General features: G+C 41.9%; 1 long non-coding RNA gene across 2 annotated transcripts; it reads right to left on the reverse strand.

Moving 5' to 3' along the window:
- Positions 1-1,124: 1,124 nt before the first annotated feature.
- On the reverse strand, positions 1,125-21,485 carry LOC138684467 (uncharacterized). 2 transcript variants are annotated; one of them, XR_011323750.1, is made up of 3 exons: positions 21,074-21,485; positions 11,000-11,067; positions 1,125-2,523 (listed from the first exon to the last, which is right to left on the reverse strand). It is a non-coding gene; the product is annotated as an uncharacterized lncRNA (long non-coding RNA). The 2 variants fall into 2 exon arrangements; XR_011323751.1 differs by lacking the exons at positions 1,125-2,523; positions 21,074-21,485 and adding exons at positions 7,334-8,494; positions 11,243-11,544.
- Between the last annotated feature and the right edge of the window lie 249 nt (positions 21,486-21,734).

The raw sequence follows: 21,734 nt of genomic DNA on the forward strand, positions 1-21,734 counted from the left end.
TAGATTTGTGCAAGCAGAAGAAAGCTGAGACAGATTATGTATTATAAAGTATTTGTTCAGAATTTGGATCCTCCTGCCACAAAAGTGTGACCTCTTGTAGATGTTAGTGGTATAGAAACTATGACACACAGCTGAGCAGATACAGGCTTTTCAGCAGAGATGTTACACATCCACCTGACACAGTTAATTAAAATGTCACTTCTATAGGAGTAAAGGGAGATGAATGTGAGCCAAACAGCTGAGCAGAGAATTTTGTTTTGCCTTTGAGCAATTCACTGTAATTTTGTTTAAACACAGGGTGTTTTTTTTCCCATTGTATTGATCAGTAGAAAGCTACATAATATACCCTAAAAAACCACTGGCATATTCAAACCATTTGCTTCACAACTTACGCCTATTGATCTTAAACTTTTCAGCCTATTTGGTGTGGTGGCCTGGCACACGAACATCAGTGCAAAGACCCCTTTTGATTTCAGTGGGAGTTACAACAATCTTGCCAGGAGGGTGTTTAGCATCAAATGCTGTACTAAGTGACGACATGGGGTTAAGTCATCCTCTGTCAGGGTATGTGAAGTAGCATGTGGTTTGTTGAAAATGTAGCCTAAATGCAAATGCTAAATTGGCACAAACGTCGGGAGCATGTTGATGATGTGTGTGGATGGCACAAAGCTGGGAGGTGTTCCCAAACAGAAGAACTGGTATGTTGTACAGAAGGAATTGCATGGCACTTTGGACTAAAATAATGCAAACAGCATGAAATTCATTCGAGATGCAAAATATTAACTGATCCATGTGGAACTAACATGCAAAACACCTCCTGTAAGATGTGAGCTCATCACTGGGAAATGACTGAAAGGTCGTGACTTGATCTTAGGGCAGCTGTGAGCCACCAGCCTGGGGCACTTACGATCATATATGTATATATATATATATATATATATAAAAAAAAATGTATATATATAACTCCAGTTATACCAGGAGTAATATTTCTAGGAGAGCTAAGGATGTATTAAGCTGAGTACCATGATCTGGTGGGCTGATCTAATGGCTCACTACTGCCTTAAAAATGGCGACATGAGTCTTGTGCCTTTTCCCTACACTCAGCCGCATGCTCCCACTGTCTCCTGTGCACCATCTCTAGTTTCCTCAGACCCTTTTCACGGTCTTCTGCTGCCTGTCAGTCCAGTCTCCTGTAATTTTTGGTAACCAAGTTAAAAAAAATGGGTCTTGCGGTGTTAATGAGCTGCATCTATTTGCAGAGGGATCCAGAGAGACCAAGAATGCCACATGGTAAATGGCAAGAGTGTGTAGCAGAGAGCAGAGATAGGGGAAAGAGTAAGGAGTAGGTCCTTCTTCTACTGGGAAGTGGCTGTTAGGTCTGTGCATCCCATTTTGGGAAAACTGCTGCCATAGTGTCTTCGAGTAAGGCTTTGTCTGAAGCATTGCATACAGTATGATGGTCACAGTGGGGATGCATCCATCCAAGGGATGGATCTTTTGGTGGTATCTTTTCAGAGTAGCCAGAGAAAGGTTGTTCAGACTGCCTCGCTGCCCTCCAGAGATGCTCCTGGGGAAGTTGGTTGGACTCGATGATCTTGAAGGTCTTTTCCAACCTAAATGATTCTATGATTCTAAGTTAGGGGTTGGGACTTGCCAGTTGAAAAACGTGTACTGCCAGGTGGCAGCCTGGGTGAGAGACTTACTCCTAGATCTCTAGTCTGTGATAGCAACTCGTCAACAAGAAGCAGACAGTGCCCTACCTCGAGGGAGCTCTCAGACTCCGGCATGCCAGCACACAAGAGCTGCAAACACCATTACATGGTCCTTTTTGTAAACCTATTAGGGTTGGGGTTTTTTTCCCCCTCTATTGAAAACCTGGTCCAGAACCTGATTCCTCTACTCGGTAAAAATCTACTCATTTTCAGCTAAGTGTATTTAAGACCAGTGTACACAGGGGATCAAGTAAACTAAATGGCAAAACAAGAGAGGAGGCAATTAGCAAGATATAAAGCCAGGCTCCTAGTTACCACATTGAAAACAAATGGTCACAAGGAAACAAATAGAAGAGGCTACCCAGGGATGACAACCAACCACCAGCACCTAGACTCCCCAAAAGCCTTTTCAGTTGCCAGACCTGGGAATCAAGAGCTCCCGGAGACAGCCTGCCTTCCAAATGACTCCCGTTTCCATTTCTACGCATACTGCTGGTGTTGTGTCAGCTTCAGGAACTGGTGACCTGGTTTTCATCCAATAATCCCTTCCTGGGCACCCCTTCAGCATCAAGATCTTTCACCGTACAGCTACTTACCCATCTTTGTCGGAGGGGCTTTGGCAGATGCTACGCAAATGTAAATAATCTTGATGACTCTCTCAGGACCCAAATCTGGAGTAGTGAGAGGGATCCTTTCATCCTTTCCCATGTAATCACTTTGCAGCAACCATGCCATCCAGCTCTCTCCCCCTCCAGATACTCCTTTACTGGTGTGCCCAAGTCTGCAGGTCTCAGCATCCTTTAAGTGATACCTGAAAGGATACAGCAGTGATGAGGAGTGCCAGGGCCAAGGTCTGACCAGTGCGGTGCTCAGGAGAGCGGGAGCATGAGGAGGCTGGGCAAAACATGAAGGATGAGGTGTTTTCTGTCTTTCAGAAAGAGAATGGGGAAATAGGTCTGGAAAATAGAGCGGGAGATGTAAGAGGAGAGGTGTGAGAACCGGATGATTTATGTGTATGTACACATGAGAGAATGAGAAGCAAAGTTTCGAATTGGCAATTGTTTTGGATTTTTTTATTGATTATAAATTGAAACTCCAAGCTATAATTAATAACCTGAGCCTGGACCATACCTGTTATACAGAGTTGCTAACACATCTCTATAAAATGTCTTGCAAGGCAGTAGCTAGACATAAATTCTGTGAAGCTTATGATTTCCAGCCTGTTACCAACTTTCTGTAAAGATGGTGCATTGTTATAAAACATGACACCAGCCATGGCCATGAAATGCTGCTCGGAAACATCTCTTCCAGCAACCATTTTCACTTTTTGTGTAGTCTTTTTAAGATTTCTGTGGCCCATTTCCCCCACCTTCCCCTCTGTTCTTGAGTAAAATAAATGAAATAGTCATATGTGAAAGTATGTTCAAAGACTACTAATGCTATTTTAATGTCTGTGTTTGTGTCATAATTCACACTTTTTGCTTTGGAGACAGTGATTTATACTCACGGCTAAAAATTCAGATTTGGGCTTGGGGCTGTGTGATTTGGGCTGAGTTGGCATTGCCATGTTTTGACTTTGTGGATGGGGTTTTTTTATACAAAATTTGTTTGACTTGACAGGCCTAAAAAGGGGGCAAAACCACCCAAATGCTTTTATCTCTTCTCTTACATGACTTCAACAATAATATAATAATTTTCATTGTAAAGTGCACTAATGCCATTTTAATCATTTATTGAGCAACTAACATAATACAAAGGAAAGGATGAAATGGAATATTTGTGGCTGCAGAGACAGATATCATTATTCAAGGGTAGAAGCATGTGAAAGGGTAAGGGGGGGTTTAAAGAGATACTCTTTTGTTGTACTTAACACTGATAAATGACATACAAGTCAGGATAACAGGGCAGAGCTCCTGTCAGGGAGACAATGATAAATGTGGAAGCTGGGACAGAAAGGTCCACTAAACAGAAATCTGTATATGACACGTTGTACATTTGATAGACTTGTCTGCATGGTCTGACTAAGCCACAAAGCATTCCTCTTGGCTCAAATTATGGCCCCCGAGCACATTTTATACAATCACTGAGCTCATGTTTGTTTTCCCATTTTTGTATGGCAGCAAAGATCAGTGCCCCTTAATCAGTGCAACACACAGGGCTAAAAACAGTGAGGAAAAATGTCCTTATACAAATATAATTGATATCTCTTTCAGGCTAATCATTGTATAATATAAAACAAAAAGCAGGCAGACCTTTTTATTATTACTGCTGTCTCAAAAAAAAATACTCCTTTTGAAAAAATGCCCAGCATCAGCCTGTTAATCAAAAGTTCCATTTAAGAGAAAACAAAATCCCCAATTATTTCTTCTTCATGAATAAAACAGAACGTCTGTGATTCATGCATTAAGCTTCCTACATCCCATGTTCCCATGCAACATGACCTGTACTTCTCAAATGTCCTCAGCATCAAAGATGAAGACGGAGGAGTGGAGACAGCCAGAAAAGGCATTCATGTCCTCAAGAAGCAATTTTAACAGTTCACAAAGGAAAAAAAAAACCAAGAATACACTCATGTAACATTCACTGTACCCTCTTAACAGGTGACTAAGGCTTGCGCTTTCAATAGGAGGAATGTGCATGAAGGGATAAGTGTGATACCAGGTAAGAACACAAAGATTCAATGAAAGTAATTCAGCAAGATTGGTGGAAGATTAGAGGGTGATGGTCAGTCCCTTTTGGATTCCTTTAAGCACACAGACATTTTTACTGGCATATACTGCCAGTGTCACTGAGCACTGTGAGTCTAATGGCGTAGTGGAGAATTGCCAAGTTCTAGGTGGAAACACTTTCTCTGTTACAGCAGGTTATGAACATAGCGAGTGTCATCTCATGCCTTAGGTGAAGTACTGTACATATGCTTGTGGGTACCAATATGTGCTGACACAGTCTAACAAAGATGAGTCACAAGGACAGCGTTGAAACCTGAATTTCAAAGCTATCCAGCTTCATATCTACAAGTGCTGAGCATCAGTTCAGAGCCACCTACAGTATACTGGCTGCTTTTGTCCTTTCCCATCTCCAGTATAGTCCCAGGGAGTGACGGACCAAGTGTAGAGGCACATCTGCACTCCAAGCCACGCTAGCCTCTCACTTAGTGAATTTAGAACTGGGAAAGCAGGTGGGTCAGAGCCTAGTCCCCCTCTCCAGCACTGCAGAGGAGACAGAGACAGCCACACAGGAATCTATGTTCACTTTTCTGCTGAAAACTCCCTTCTTCCAAAGTCTACTGGGACTGTGGGAGGGACCAGCGATGGTGCTGTCAAAAATGTTTTATAGGGAAAAAATATTGGAGGCCTTCCACACAGGTGGCTTTGCTTTCCAAGCACTCACTGAGTCCAGGAACGGGTTCTGCAACCTGTTCTGCAGAGGAGAGAGGTCAGAGACCATCTCTACGACCCTACAGCTGAGGAGAAATCCCAGGGAAGTGTCCCTGCGAGGGTGGCCAACCCCAAGCCCCTCTTATCAGTTATTGGTGCGGGAAGTGTAAGAGCCACAGATTTTAAGGCCAGGCAGCTGGGTGCCCACAGAAAAGCTGCAGATTTGGGGGGAATCTTAAGAAGAAACAAGTGCCTTAAATAAATTCTGATGTGTTTGGGACCACTGCTTTGTAGAAATTATGTTTAATATAATACAGCCTCAACACTGTGCTGACATACTAACTACCTCTGCTACTAAACACTCATAGCCTTTGCCTCTGGATCTGATACATCCTCTGTACACCAGAAGCAGTGGGAGGAAAGAGTGTACTTGGTTTTAATGCAACTTTCCTCCTCACTGCAGCTCAGTAACGCTAGCTCTTGCAGCAAGAAGGGCTTGTTTACCCGCCTGTGTTTGCACACGTACACTGGCATGTTTTGCATCGTGTCAGTACTGCAAAGTCAGTAAGCAACAAGGGTCCGCATGTGCCTCGAATGGCCTACAAAATACCCCGGCAAATGCGTGGGAGCCCCTTCAAAGCATCACTGTTCATAAAGTGTTGCCTTGATGCCACAGCTAAAACTGGTTCAGTCTAAACAGATTGATCTGGGGAGGAAAGAGGGAGAAGGGAGGAAAATAACATGCTATCCCCCACACGCTGCTTTCTGTCTTAATTTGTTACTTCTTGTAATGCGGGTAAGAGTTAGCTTACAGAAATCTCCTGCGAGTCCCTGGAATCAAATACTGCATTAAAATAACAGATCTCACATTCATGATTTTAAAACTGTATTACAAGAGTTTCTCCAACTAAAATGCATTTCTACTACTGAGTCTAAATATTGATTTCAGGATAGCAAAGTTGGCACTTTAGGATGGAAAGAGAGAATTATGCTGCATTTTCCCCCTTTTCACTATTACACTACCTTTTTTGGTATTAAAATAGTAAAAAGGGAAGAATTTATTAAATGTTAGCTGTTTGTTTTGTATATCTTGTTTTTTTTCCATTTTGTTCCTGTAAATTTTTTACAAGAACCGAAATAAACTCTAGGGGGATTTTTTGAAGAAGAAAAGTCTATTCAATAGTAACGTAAAATGCAAATTAAATATTTGTTCAGTGTTTAGTCATTCCTCAGAGACCAAAAGAAATTCTTCATCATGACCTCCATGCTGACCTTCACATCACATTAGAAAGTTTTAGTGTTTATGTGGAACCATATACATTGTCCCTATAAGTAATTGTAAAGAAGAAATGAATATTTTACAGCAATTGCAATTTGTTTCAAGGATCATTTTGTGAGATATCTGCTCGCTGAAGACTACAGTTTACCTTTTTACAATTTCATTTAATGATCTGACATTTAAGACACTTCCTAATTAATTCTGTATCTGCCTAAGCCAGCTGTGATAAATTTAACCTGTGCATACAGGATTACATTGTCGCTTTTAGAAAATACATCCAATAAGAAAGGGTGAAGCTTCCATGATAGGACATTTATGTCAACCATATTGTAAACAGTGAAACTCTTATTGTTAATCTGGAGTAGCTACTGTACTAAATAGCAAGTGTGAAAGGCTGCACCAAGTAGGGGTGGGGGCATAGACTGCTTAATACTTCACAGAACATTTTTCATGGTAAAAGTTGTTTTTTTAGCACATGAAAACAGTTATTTCAGAGTTTGGCACTTGTAGGATGCTTGTTTATAAAAAGTTTGCTAACCAAAATAGTTCCTGTATGGAGCACATCTGCACGGCAGCAGTCAATGTGAAGCAATCCGACAGGAATGTGGCATGTGTAGTCCCCTTCGTAAACCAGAGGGAACCGTCCCAGGCAAGGACAGAGCCTGGGCTGCAGCTTGTCGCTGGATCGACCAGGGATGCTGTGGTTAAAGAAGTGACACTACAAAAATCGTCTCCCACAAATCAGTGGTGGGTTAATTTTTAAAATGGCTTTATAAGCAATAGATGTGACAACTGTTGACACGATTTAGAGACCACTGGACCACCAGGCAGAGTAGACTCTTTGTTAACTGTGTACAGTTAGCCATGGAGCTTGCTTATTAATCAGTGAATAAAAAAGCATTTTTAAATCTGACAAACACTCCTGGATACTGCCCTAAAATTATGCACTGCAAGTTCAAACTTCTTCCTTGCATCTTACTTCCAGGTAAATATTCCAGGTTTTTTTTCTCTTTTTGTTCAGCAAATTAAAGCAGGAATGTGAACGGGCAGTTTTACATGCCACAAAAGTTGGGGGGTTTTCCATCAAAAAGCAAAAATCTCTGGAATAAGATTATAACAGATCTCGAGCCGTTCATTATTTGCTATAGAACAGATCATGCTGTGGAGGAAATAGTAATTGTAACAACTGGAATAAGTCTAATACTTCTAAATTTCTGTTTCTATGGTGACTTTAATAAATACTCTTTTCAAGATAAATTTAGATACTCAGGAACACTAATGTTTCCTGCCTTCTGTTTCAGACAAAAATAGAATTGTATTTGCAGAGATATGTTTTAGACATATTTGGCATGTCTTCCTCAGATTGCCACTTTCTCGGTAACTATTATTTTTTGTGGAAAAGTAGCAGATAGCCATAAATGTTAGTTTATTTAGCTTCGAAAAAATTGTGGTTTGGAAAGAGTCAGCTTGCAATAACAGGAGTAGACTTGATGTGGAAAAGGGAAATTCTACAGCTCCCGGGGTCCCAGCATGAGACGATTTCAGCTTTGCTATGGCCATCGCTCCCAAAAACCCGCAGCAGCAAGAGGAACAGCCTGGCCATCAGAGGTACTTGGTTGCTTAAATGTGTCCGGTGGCTGCGGGCTTGTGCTACAGCTGTTCCTGGCCCGGCCTTGCAGCCTTTGCTTGTGTGAGCCGGCCCCACTTCAGCACAGGGCACTCTGCAAGTTGGGCTTCGCAGGAGCAGGTCTTCTCATGTCCTCCCCATGAAGTTTTGAGATTTAACGCTGGTCCGAAGTGCCATAAGCATTTTTTTTCCTTTCTTTCTTTTCCTCCTATGTCTATAGAACTAATAACTTTAGGTCATATTAGGTCTTTGATTTGAAACCAGAAATAATTTGTAAACAGCAAAATAACGCCCATGTTTGAAGTCTTCCACCCAAGAGGGAGCAGGAGCGCATGAGGCTGGAACCGCTGGAGCAGGTTGCGGCTGGTTTTAGTTTTGTAGTGGAGGTGTCCCTCCAGTGGCTTCTCCAAAAAATGCAGGATTGAAGAAGAGTATTTTATACTACTGACTGAAATGAGGTGCTCTCACGTCTCCCAAAGCTAACAACATGCCTTATTACCTTGGAAAAAAATGGCAATGAATTAGGCAAACTGATGTCAACACTCATGGCTCCTAATGGAGCTCACAACATCCGACTGACAGGAAATTTAGGCATGTCCTTCTCTTGAATGAAAAAGAGTTATTACCCTCCTTTATTTATCCTTATGATGTATTTATGTCTTCCCTAATAGCAAACACCTGAATGTGATTCTGACCCCAAAGAGCTTATAAACAAAGTGTAAGAAAAAATGTACAGGAAATATGGGAAATCATGAACAAATATATTATTTAGTATAATATACTCTGTGTAATATATATATAATATAGTCTGTGTAATATCAAAGGTGGTGGGTTTTTTTCTTAAGCCTTATGGCAAAGGAGAATTTAAATAAGAGCTTTGAAGGCAGGTAATGATGTACCTTTGTGGCTTTTTGCAAGATGTCTCTCCCCAGCCCGAGGGCCTGATGGAAGAAAGTATACAGGTTCTTGTTGGAAAATTTAACAAGGGGATGATGGCACCTCAGCAGGGAGTAACCACCTCGACAGGCAATGAAAGCTGATGCAGAAGGAACTGGCCAAGCTGCGCCCGGAGAGCCAAGGCAAGAGGCTCATATTCAAAGTATTTGAGAAAAAGGTGTCAGTGTGGAAAAAGAAAGGTGAGAGGCGATCCAGTCTAGAGAATGACCTTTGATAGCCCATGGGTAGGAGCAGGGTAGGATTTAATTTCTCAAGGGCAATGGAAAGGAACCTGCAAGGATCTAGGTATGAAACACTGGGTGTCTGGAGCAGAGATTTACCTGTGTGCATTGCTGGGAAGGACTGGCTGTTAGACTAAGTCAGAAATCACAAACCACTGAGATTTCAGTAATCACAGCTCTGCTAAATCCCAGTTAATATGATGACCAGGTTGGGAGCCTGAGTGACAGGCAGAACAGTGTTATCACTTGCCAAGATTAGGAAAGGATATAGAAAGGAGGAAACATCGGGAGGAAACATTAAAAACTGAACCAAATCCAACTGGGCACTCACAAAGACATGCCAGGATTTTAATCTGGACAGCAAAGGTAGGATTCAGCTCCTGCTTAGGACGTGGAAGTCAAGGTGTCTGCCACAGTGGCTGGTGTGTAGGACCCTGTTACAGTCAATGTCAGTCTGACCACTGGAGCCCAGAGGGCAGGTCAGCTGGCCAAAGGTAGGTCAGTACTTTAGGATGAGCTCAACTATTCCTGAGAGTCAACGGATGGCATTGGCTAGAGCTCCACTGTTGGCAGTAAGTAGGTGCTTAGACAGAAGGCTCCATGGAGACAGCTCTCTACAGGTGCTTGCCACCCAAGGAATCCAGTAATTCAGAGAGCTGTCAGCACTGAGAAAATCCTGGACCCAGGGATCAAGGCCAATGATGCCCCAGAGAGGGATGGAAAGAGAGCTGAGAAAGGAGCAAGTGGACATATAAGAGGAGAATTAGTAGAGGACAATAACTTGCATGGAGCAGGACCAATTTCATATTTAAATATTTAGTTCTAGGTCAGCAGAGCTTTGGCTATCAGAGGTATTGAATATTTGTTTACTTTCATAATTTTATGTAGCCTGAGTGAGGATTTTTGGAGCCCTAGGTGGACTTCTTTGAAAGGTAGCTTTTTTCTTTGTTTATCTATGTATTAGATTTAAAACAGACATTTTAAGCCAGGGACACTATATTCTCATCATAGCATGACCTATCACTGACCAGATAAGAGAAATTTCATCCACAGTTTAGCAAAGCACATTGTATGTAACTTAAACATTAGTGCCTCCTAAGGCCAGGAAACAATTCGCACACTTAAATGCATCTAAACACTTAACTTGTTTTTAACCAGAATCATGGAAAATTACTCATTTAAATACTACCAGGGATCATAAGTCTCTTCCCCAGTCTCACTAACTTTTACGGCACTTGAATTTTTAGCATTTAACATTAAAATATAAGCGTTATGATCTTTATTTTTGGATGTGGTTTTACTTTGCTATAGAGCTGCTTAATTCTCTGCCATATCTGGAATGACATTTGCCATGGATGCCAGCCAATAAGTTTGTGAAAGTTTTTCTGGTTCCCTGGAAACCTTCCCTAACATCCCACCCTGCCCAAAGTTTAGACAATGACACATCTCAGCATTAAATACTTCCCATGCCTCAGTTCTGAAAGGATTTTTCCCCTTTGCATATGAAGAAGAGCTGACATAGCCTAGATCGGCTTTTGAGACATTCTTGGAATAGTCAAGATGCTCCGTGTTTAAGAGAAATATTTATTTTACAGTTCACAGCCAAGGGCAGCTGGCCTGGCTCAGAACCCATTGACTCCATCAGGAATTGGCTCAGGCTGATATGAGCTGCTCTCAGCCAGCCAACACATACATGACCGACCGAAAGTGTAAACCTGAGAACTGGAGGAATTGTGCTACCAGCTAATAAAAAAAAAAAAAAGAATGAGCTTATATAGATAACACAAAGCAAACGATGTTTGGCCTGCAATTTTAAGAGGATTTACCTTCGCCCAATCCTTAAATGGCTTAGAGAGCTACTGAAATGCAGATCTGGGCCCCAGTCCAGTGCTCCCTGGGAACAGAAGAGACGCGTATCAGTATCATCGAGTACCAGACTCCAACCTAAGAGACCCAAGCAGCGGATAAGCAGCCTCTGTGGCAACACTTCCAAAGGGGGAGCAGTCAAAATGAAAGGAAATAAAATCAGAATACAAGTTGTTTTACTGTAAAAAAACCACCCAACCCACAATTTAATAACTACTCCGTAATAATATTCTTCAGGCTCTTTCTCCATATAGACAAGTCCTCCAGCACTTCCTCAGGCTATCAGAGAGATTTCCAGAAGATTTCCTGATTTCTAGGCTTTTTGCACTGTCTCCTGTTTGTGGAGCATCTGTTTCTTCCAAAATAAGCAGGACTTACTCTCGCTGGCGTTATCCCTTTTACACATAAAATAACATGGGTAGAACAATAACAAACAGATGTGATATATGATATATCATAAACTATAACAGCAACATCTCTCTCCAGCCCAGGAGGGTTATTTAATTCATCAGGTTTAACGAGTGTTCAAGCAGTTTATGGCACGTACTGATTCATGCAATCTAAATGCAGCCATGTCATTAATATCCGATAAATCTTTCTAAGCAAGAATCTATGCTTTCACACAAAAAAATAGTATCTGTGTTACATCAAGGGCTTGTGTTTCGGCAAATAAATTCAACTGGGATTTAGGCTAGTGGTTTTAAATAAAATTATTCTGCGCTGAGTTTAGCACTTTCTAATACTAGTTCTGCTCCTGCGCTGGGTCAGTAGGAAGGTGCTGAGATCGTGCAAAGAGTAACTAGCTCCCATGAGAAACCTTGCAGACAGATTGGTATTTGGGGGTGTCTTGCTAACAATGTGATTTTATTCCCAGTTTGTGAAATCTGTAACCCGTACTTAGTAATAAAGCCTACACAGAACAGTATTACAAGTAAAGAGATGAGACAACATGAGTCTTGAATTAATAATATAGTGGTTTCCAGCCAGGGGTCAAGGTCAAAGAGCATTTTGATAGCGAAATCAGCAGCCGTTATTTTCATGTGCCTATGTCTTGTCCACAGCCATACGTTATGCTGAAAGAGCCATGTATACATCACGAGCAGACTGATGAGAGCTTCTGGCAACACTCCAAAAGTAGGCTATAAGGAGAAAATGACAGTTGGGAACTGGCAAATTTGTGGTTTTCTTCTACGTTTTTAAAGTATGAATAGATTTTCCGGTGGGGTGAGGGAGGTACCAGTAAAATATTTCCCTGGCATCAGAATTATTCATCTGAAATAATTCAAGGAAGGCAGTACTGGTCTACAAAATCCTGGTTAGAAGAATTTTTAAAACAGGAAAACTAGGCAGAGTAGGGCTTATGGTCACTTTACTAACAGTACAGAACAATACACATATGTTTATTTTGGAAGCTTATCATTAGCACCAGTCAGAATAAAATGCCTGAAGCTAAATGTATAAATTTGTAAAGATATGGAATCCATTTTAACCACATACTGAGCAATGAATTCTTTACTACAGCTAGCCTTGATACAGTCATATGTAGATCAACAGCATCCTTGAATACTATTTGACAACATAATATTCATATACTGAGGTAATTGTATTTACAAGCCCTGAGGTTAAAAAGGGGGTGATGTAGATTCAAACTGGATTGATATCTTAGCTTCAGAATAAATTATCCATTTTAACTTGGGTGAGTTACTTAGAAATAGATTTATAAGAAAAACTTGGGCACTCTAATACCTAAATACTGTGATACCTGGTGCAAGCCAGACACCTTAGGGAATGGCATTAAGATAAGGTAAACTGACCTCACAAAGTGTTGTAGGGGAAGGGGCTAAGAAAACCCACTTCCATATGAAGCTCTCCTGTGGAGAGTACTCTACAGATGGTAGACATTAAGGTCAAGTCTACCTTTTTTTACAAAATGTGACATCTCGGAGGCAAGGTTACTGCTGCAGACCTGTGGAGCCCATTACATGGTGCTCACAGGCTGTACGACTCTTGCTCACCATGTCTGGCATTGGGTATAATCTTGAGCTGAAGCTTTCCCATGCTGTATGAAATTCTTGAATAGCAGTTTTAAAGATGCCCAGTTACTCTCCTCCATCCAAGAGAAGAGCCTTGTGGGCAGCGGATAATGCTGTGAAGCTTTCGGGCAGCTGAGGGTTGTGAACCTGCTACTGCTCCATCCCAGCAGAAGGTCTCATCTGCTGAGCATAAATTGAGACCATCTTTAGGCATGTGGCCCTTTTCAGGGTAGGCTCTGAAAGTGAAAATGGGCACAGAGCAGCTCGTTGGTGACTGCCAGCAGGAACGCAGGTTGCTGCATGGACTTGGTGGTTGTGTGTCTCTGAATGCAGAACATACAGGGATGTTTAGGGAGATCTCCAAGGAGAACCTGAGGAGGCTGCAGGCTTAGGACACCATCAGGTTTAGCCAAGGAAAGGTGGTGGCCGAAGGCTGGGCAGGTAGACTTTGCGCTTTGGCACTGGAATTGCTTTTTTATCTCTCCATGCCCTGTCCATACGAAGGAGATATACCAGTTTTTCCCCAGCTGGCGATAGAGTGGCAAGGAAAATTAAAAAAAAAAAAAAAGAAAAAGAAAAGAAGACAGTTATACAGTGGCAAAGGCTTTATAACTAAAAGCTAGACAGACAGAGACACATTACCTCAACAGCACCAGAGTCTGAGGCTGAAAAAGAGAGAGAAAATTGTGTCTGTCCTGGAATTAATAACTTTTAGAAAAGTGAGTTGAAAGCCCAGAAGTAGACTCCAAATTAAAACCATATCTGTTCTCTCTTTAGCAGAAAAGTGGTTAAAGGCACAAAGCCGATGGTGGGAGCAGGGCTGAATTACAGTGTGACAGTGAAGGACCAGTCATGGAACACACAGTGCACCAGCAGGTCTGAAGGTGGGTAAGTGAAGATGCCCAGTTATGCTGCCCTGGCACAGTTTACTATAAAATGACTGCAGGAGCCATACAATAAGAAAGGCAAGGGATGCACCAAATGGAGGTGAGCTGTCTGTGCCCCCTGAAAGCTGCCACCAGCCCAACCTGAGAAGCTGCAGGAATGAAGAAGAGAGGGCTGGAGCTGGACTGAGCCTAGAGGAGACTGTACCTGGAAGGGTCTCATAAAGAAGAAGAGGACAAGGGCAACGAGGTGACTTGTGCCAGAGCTGATGACTATACAGTAGTAATGTAGTCAGTCCCCTCCCCTCAATGCTTAGAGTCAACTACACACTTGAGCAAAGGCACGACATGAAAAGCTGAAGGCTCAGTGAAAAAATTTTGAGTTTTAATAAGGAATAATTTATTCACATGCCAGTAATAATTTACCCGATTTCTGCTACTTGTAAACACAGTCACATTGTTTTGTGGTGGCAGGGAGGCTGCGCGGTGGGCGAGCACAGTGCTCCTAGCATGGAGCAAACAAGCTTGTGCCACATTCTCATGGCAGAGGCTGTGCTAATGTGAGTATGCTCGGGGCATGTCTGGTATTTTTGGAAGCCTGAGCAGATTCAAAATAGCTGAGTGGTGATGTGTCTGGGATCAGGAGGCCAGGTCAGAGGGGATTAGGAGGCAGGATTTGTGGTAGCATAACTGCTTCCAGCTCTCCTGCATCAGGCAGCATCCAGGACCCTCCATCACCAACTATGTCCTTTCCTTCTCACAGCCAGGCCAGCTCACTCTCATGTTCAGTACCGTGGAACATGGGTCTTCACAGATTTAACCAAAGGTATAAATGTTTCACACTGCCTTTGGGGTCACCGTGCAAAGCAGAGCAGTTTTATATAAAGTTGATGGACCTAGAAGGACGACATAGGCACTGGTCCCACTGGAAAGACATTACCTTAGGGACTGTATTATGTATATTTTTTTTCTTCCAATCTTTGCCACAGCTGGAAATGGAAAAAAAAACAAACCACAAACCCCATCACTTTCTGTTTAAGTTGCTGTAAAAATCCAGTCCATGCATGCTTTGATAGGAGATAGCCTAATCCTCTTCTTGCTTGAGTGGTCTCTCCAATTTCTGCTGTAGAGCTGACAAGTCCCTTTGGGTTTATGGTGAGGGATTTTTTTTAGACTTTTTTTTTTTTCTTTTGCTCTACTGATTTTACCTCAGGGGAAGTCACTGAGATTTTTTTTCCACAAGCAATAGCTTCTTATTTATTTAGCTAAGCTATCTAATTCCATTAAAGGTAGCTGGTTTGGGGGCCTTTTTAAACACTCCTCCTTTTGCTCTGGATTCTTGAGATCTTACGGCATCTTTTTACCACAGTAGTTGGCTTGGATAGTTAGGGTTACATTAGGTTTGTCTAACAAGTGGAAAAATATATTTAAACTCCTCACAGAGGACAGTTACAGGGTCTGTTCCACACCAGTGGGACTCATGTCCAGCGTGCTGGGAGCAGAACTGAAGGAATGCCAGAAGAGAACCAGTCACATTGCTTCTGCACTAACCCACGCCCCAAAAATGTGAGTACCTACAAAAGGGCAGGTTACAAATGCAGAAGATAAATAACTGAAGGAGTTTAATAAGTTTTCCTGTGATGGATGTGCTGAAATTACCTCTAAATCAACAAGGTGTCTTCTGCTAGCCCTGCTCTGTGTCACATCCCAGAGTGGTGGACATCACAGCACAGGAACAGCTGGATAAAGAGTTTCAGGCTGAATTATGCCAAAGGGCAGGAATGTGTTGTTCCTCCAAATACAATTTAAGCTGTTCAGTTTTGGTTTCTCTTGACAAACATGGGATAAACTAATTACATTATTTTGCAGATAGCTGTGGATGGAAGTGAAATAAAACCCCTTATCTCTGGGAAAGCCCTTGGATATGGCTGTGGTTGTACAAATACTTGCACTGCAAATACAATTAGGCAGAATGAGTGGGGATGCAATGAAAGCCACTAGTAGAAGGGTGGAGTGGGGCATTTAGCAGACCTCACCCAACTCCATCTCTGATGTGTCTAGATTTCAGGGAGAGGGAGAAATGTGTTGTCTCAGTATTGATAGTAAGGGGGAGTACTCTGTAGGGTTGAATGTCATTTTTATAAGCTACAAGACTGTTTAATCTGTATTGCTCCACATTATTTCTCTGTGTGCTTGCCTTGTGAAAGCATGATTGAGTTCCTGGTCTGAAGAATTAATGAGCTAAATGGATTGAATGAAGTGCAAGAGAAAGGGATTAAATTACCTTATTTTATACATGGGGAACAGAGAGATAGGCTGACTGGTAACCACTTTAAGATTGACTCAAGAAGGCAGGAACAGAGTCAAGAACTGCATGCAGATCCTCTAAGTCCCAGGCTACTCTCTTAACCATGAAAGCCACCTTCTCAAGTACAGACTTACATTTGTAGTGTGGCCATGCATCATACATCAAACCACTTTCTGCCTCCAGCCCACCCTCACTCCAGCAGATTTCCAACTTTGAACTTCATATCTGTAGGGGCTGATTCCACCAGCAAAAACTGGGATTCCAGATTAATACACTTTGCAGCCCCAAATGCTCAGGAATTGCAGAAAACCAGAAGGACTCTAAAGAAGAAATTGCAACAGATATTTTTACAAAGGTGACAAATTAGGCTAATATGCTAGGAAATTCAGCTGTATCAAAAATGAGGATGAGATAGCTTACAAAGTAGAAAGCTCTTGGCTGATGCCGAAAAGCTGTTTTAGTAATGGTTTCAATTTGACAAGAGAGTCAGGAACACACCAACCTCTTCCTAAGGGGAAAGCAGAGCACTGCTTTATTTATAAAGGCAGGAACCAGATGGGAGTACATTAAGCTTTGTGGAGCAAAGTTCCTTCTAGGCTCATAAATGATAGCAGGATTTGGGGGTTTCCTATGTAACTATTGGAGTTAACTCATCACAGTGAAGTGCTTCATGTTTGGAGCAATCCAAATTCGTTGGCAAAGGCTGCTTTAAGGTAATGTGGATTGATGGGATTTCTTCACCACTGCACTTGGAAGGATGCATCATGATTTAATTCACTGAATATCAGTATATATTAGTGCAAATAGCACAGCAACTGCCAGGACTAAATTAAGGAATGGTTAGTTCTATTCAGAAAAACATTGTGCACTTCACAAGGTTTAATTTAAATAGGGAGAACTTTTATAGAGGACACATCCTGATAATGTCATAAAATTCTGACCAGCTCCTGAGGTAGTAACATCCTGAGGTATTTCTGTTACTTGGCTAGTCTGTTTCCTGATCAAAATAAAATACCCTTTAAGAGTGAGATTCAGTGTAATGATACACATAGCAATAGCTTATTTATGTTACCTATGTGAAGCCTTAAATAAGTCCAGAATTTTACCTCAGACTATCTGTGTCAGTATAATTAATGTACAACACCTCTTCAAGTTCATGTGTCATTATCCCAGTAAAGGTACTTATTGCTAGAAATACAGTGCTAAAACACACAGTGCTGAATCCTGCACTAATAGCCAGGTGAACACAACACAAATACGTCCTCTCCAAAGTGGGACAGCAGGAAAAGCTGCACCTGTAATAAGTACATCCACATGCCAAAAATCCCAGACAGAAGGAAAGAGTCTGATACAAAAAGTATGGTATTTTTTTTAAATTAATCTTCAAAGTACAAGAATATAGCTGTGTCCTGGGGCTCTAATTTCAGATAAGGAAACAAAACTGTGGGCTTCCTTTGACAGCTCTCTATCAACTCTTGCAAGTTGAAGAAATAAACTACACCAAAGTCCCGTTAAGAACAGTGTAATTATATTTGTCAAAGTCTGTATAATTATAGCTACGCTGGCAGCTGTGTTTATGCTATTTTACCCACTGAAACCCATTCCTTGTAGCTAACTCAGCACAAACCCTGTGTTTAGTCCTGGCCAGAGACGGTCCTACCTGTGTAAAGACATTGCAGTCAGACAGGCAGTTGCTTGGAAGAAGGAACTGAGTAAACCGAAGTACCTTCTGTAAGGGATGATGCCTAAAAGAGATAATAATTCCAGTTGTGGCTGGGTGTTTCTCTATGAGATACACTCTGGGTTTGCCATGAGATCATAACTTCAATGAAAGCGTCATTAAGTGAAATTATATGGTCCCATGTAATGTAGCAGATCAGATTTTCATAATATTCTCCTCTTGACCATAAATCAAAGGAGTTCCACTGAGGAGACCCAAATCAGGCTTAGATCACTCCAGTGTTTGGCACTACCTGAACAGAAACCAGAGGCCTGAAAAATAAAGGCTCTGCACAAAGATACTCAGAAAACTGCTGATTCCACTGTTTTAAACTGATAAAGGCAATTCCAGTTTGCTTCAGCTTCCTACAGCTAGTACAGTATCCATACTCTTGGCCTAAGAAAAGTAGTTGAAAATATCCAGAAGGGTGCTTAAGGTACATACAGATCCGCATATGTGTGCATGCATATTTATTTCTATGGAGAAAGAAACAACTTTCAGGTGTTCACTGCAGCTTGACCAGAAATCAGCCCCAAAGCACAGCAAGAAGGCTAGCAGGAAGGGATAACAAAACATCTCCAAAATAAAACTTTACCTGACAGAAAATTGACTTTTTAAAATTAATGATCAACTTCTTCCCGTCTGATGTACCTTCTTCCTAAGGGAACATTCATCTTTGTCAAAATACCTTAACGAAAATCTCTTGGTTAACTATTTTTCTGAGCAGCTCAGTTCTATACAGAGAAATAATTTGCACCCTGTGTCTTTGGCCCTTTGTGCAGCAGCAATAGGTGTGTATTCAGTGTTTGTCCTTTCCTGTGCAAACATGCAGATGTACCTTTTTGGAAATAGGGCTTCTTTCAACAGTAATTTTGCAAAAAGCATGGCCCCTTATGCCGTGTGTTGTAGGACAGAATCATCTGCTGAAGTTAAATTTGATTCCTAGGAGGTGAAAAATTCCGCCCTGGGCTGGAATCACTTGGGTGGCTCTCCAACATCAGGGGGTTTGGGGCATCACAGCTCTCCCAGAGCATCCATCCTTGGAGGTGTGGGGTCCCCACGCCCGGCTGAGGTGACCCGCAGCTCTGCTGCACCCTTCCTTGGCATGGGAGATGCAATTACGAGGAAGAGCTCAGGGTTTGGCTTCAACTGTAATTTCTTGCAGAGATGCTTATTGATGCACTCAGCCAGACAACGTCCTCTCTCTATGTAAATACACCAGAACTGTAGTTTAAACCACTGTGAAGCCTAGAATAAGCCAGAGGGTTGAGGGGACTTGGAGACCATGTCTATTTTAAATTAAAAAAAAAAAAAAAATCCAAAGTGATGAGGACCTCCCTTAGTTCCTTTGCCCTAAGAGAGGCACAAAAAGTGTCCCCAAATAGGTAAGCTCTTTATTTACTAGTTCTTCAAGAAACACAAGACATTTTCAGCACAGGCACTGGGGAATAGGGCCCACAATTGTGCTGTCTAGGAGCAGAGTTGGCCCACAATAGCTAAGGCCAACTAGTAGGCAGCAGAGAGGTTGCTGCAAAAGAGCAAGAATAAACAGAAAAAACAGGAACAGCCTCATAGACCTCCCCAGACATCTCTAGGTAATGCCTTGCACAGCTATCAGGTGAAGCGGTTCTGCTTCCCTGCAGTTAAATTGGTCCATTTTTTGCTATCAGAATTGTGGGATTTTAATAATAAATCTTCAGTGCTGACCATCATCTCTCCAGTGAGTGAAGGGAAGTGATAGCAGGTGCTTGATGGTCAGCTTTCCCCTTCCTCCTCCCTCCATCATCTCCAGCATCCACAACGTGTCCTTCCCTGCCAGCGTGCTTAATTTCACACCAACGCAACTGCTTTCCACATAGGCATCAAACCCTTAAAAAGACAACAGATGTTTTCTTTATCATCATCTTTTAAAAAAATTCTTAATAAAAGCTGAGATTAAAATATATGTATATTATAAATTGCTCCTCAGCACTAGACAAACAGCCTTCACACGCCAAAGGTAAAAGCTTTATTTCAAGAAGGCAAACACTCTGATGGAAGATGCAGACCACTATTGATTGCCGGTCCATAAATCACATTTATTTTCCAAATAATAGGAAGATTCATTGTTTTCTGCCAAGTAGTGTCACCTGGTAATAGGAGCCAGTCAAAGCAACAGTAATTTTCACACCATAAAAACAGTATCAAGCCTGTTCAGTGAGTAGGATGAATGCTATTGATCAGGGGAAAAAAAACCCTATAAAAACAGGAGACAAAAGCAAAGAAATTAAGTAATGATGTATTGGGTGTGTAATGAAAGGTCTGTTAACATTTCCATTATTCAGCTTCCCTCCCCAGATGCCTCCTCTGAAGCATTTACAACCCTGCTAGGAAACCTTCTCCTCAAACCAGGGCTGCAAGGGGTTAATGGTGTGAGACCGACACTTAGAGAAGGGGAGTTCAAACCATAGTATAAAAATGAAGGGAAAGGTCCTGCCCCGATCTCTGTTCACTGACACAGCAAAAGCCCCGGAGCATTTCACTAAATTGACTTTTTCTGCTGCAAAGAGACGTAGGGCTAAAGGGACGGGGACTGTCGAAGAGTCGCAATCAGGAGAAGCCAGAGCTGTGGGAAAGGAGACACGTCCACCTGCCCCGAATCTGTCCGCTGTCTGAGGGGCTAGAAACTACAGCCCCCCAGCTGAGTCCACTCATAGTCCAAATAAATAGCACAACAAGAGAAGTTGAACAAATAAATCCGTATTCTCAAAATTTACCAAAACTTTTACAAAAAACCCCTCATCCACCGTCACCATAGCAGGTCATGTACACCAGATACTTCCAGACTGCCCAGCCGAGTGGCTGTTTGCTTGTGCAGCCTTGGGAAATCCATGGGCATTTCAGCAGGAGGCAAAGCAGTTGGCTGAAGGTCTCACCAGATCAGTGGTGGAGAGGGACTGAGACCCATTGGTCTCCACTGATTCCATCACCCGCATCCCATAGACACAATTTCATACCCAGGGCTGCCGCAATGTCCTGAAGGGTCCTGTGTGCTTCTTCTTAATGACCACCAGCAATGCAGCCAGCAGTAATGGAAATGAAAAGCCTACCTTGAAAACCCTTTGAGTTTTTCTGCCTGTGTCTAGGCATCTGTCATTCTCTGGATTAAATTGAGAAGTATATGGCCAGCCTGTAACCTCCTGCCTTTCGAAATCATGCCTTCATATTCTCAGTTCTACAGCAGTGACGGGTGATGGCATTATCACCCTCTTCTAGTCAATGCCAGCAGAAAGAGTAGCCCTAAAACAAAGGCAATCTCACAGACTTTCCCCCTGCCAAGAGAGACAATCTCATCCTGATGACTGGAGTTTTTGAGCAAGGTTAACCCTTGCTAACAAGAGACTGATGACTTCTCTGGGTGGAAAATAGATTCTGAGGCAACTCTTTGTTAGCAACTTAAACAAAACATTGCTAAACCACAGACCTAAATCTATCTGCTAACTAGCCTAGGAAAAACTTAGTAATCTCTGCATGAACCAGCGGTTGTTTCATAATTGGGCTGGTAGAAACACCTATAGCTCTCTAGCTTTCTCAGCTGACACATCACAATAAAACATGATATGAGGTGACTCATTACCATCATGTTCTATCACATCCCATCTGCTAATGCAACCTGAGACTTGTATTACACGTGAACTGAATAATATTTTCCTAAGTATTCATGATAAAAAAATCTGTGGTTCCAAAGGAAGTCATTTTGTTGATTAAAAA

Source organism: Haliaeetus albicilla, chromosome 2 (assembly GCF_947461875.1).
Source record: "Haliaeetus albicilla chromosome 2, bHalAlb1.1, whole genome shotgun sequence".
Lineage (NCBI taxonomy): Eukaryota > Metazoa > Chordata > Aves > Accipitriformes > Accipitridae > Haliaeetus > Haliaeetus albicilla.